Source organism: Sinocyclocheilus anshuiensis, unplaced genomic scaffold (assembly GCF_001515605.1).
Source record: "Sinocyclocheilus anshuiensis isolate Anshui unplaced genomic scaffold, SAMN03320099.WGS_v1.1 scaffold1946, whole genome shotgun sequence".
NCBI lineage: Eukaryota > Metazoa > Chordata > Actinopteri > Cypriniformes > Cyprinidae > Sinocyclocheilus > Sinocyclocheilus anshuiensis.
This window is the reverse complement of record NW_015546151.1, coordinates 206,903-207,332: the sequence shown is the minus strand read 5'-3', so window position 1 is coordinate 207,332 and position 430 is coordinate 206,903. Positions and strand designations below refer to the sequence as shown.

Genomic DNA, 430 nt, shown 5'->3' with positions numbered 1-430 from the left:
TTTGCTCTATGGTACATCATCTTTAATTTAATAGCATTAGAGCTGCTCCATTGCAGTGGCTTAGTACTGTAATCACGCGCTTTGCTGTAATAATGCAGGGAACCACTCGCTATAAATCTCCTAACTGTGATATTTTCAGATATAGAAGTCGCGTTTTTTCATCTGAAACGTGCTGCGATTTATATTCCAAAGCCACTCATATAATGCACAAACACTCAAGCAAGCAAAACACGCGCAACGCGTGCAGGTATTTGTACTGATGCAGAATGAGAGGACAGTAGTACAGTCTAGCGCATTTCACACAAGCTGCTAGATTCACTTTCGCCAGAAAGTCGTGTATGAAAGGTTGAAAATAAATTGTTTATAGTGAATGCTCCTATGAATGGTTTTATTTTTACGATTTCGTTTTAATCCAAATGATGCGTGTGCT

At 38.8% G+C, this 430-nt stretch overlaps 1 pseudogene; it reads left to right on the top strand.

The window, feature by feature from the left end:
• The window catches only part of LOC107701267 (tetratricopeptide repeat protein 17-like), a 39,507-nt pseudogene that overhangs the window by 8,850 nt on the left and 30,227 nt on the right, over nt 1-430 (top strand).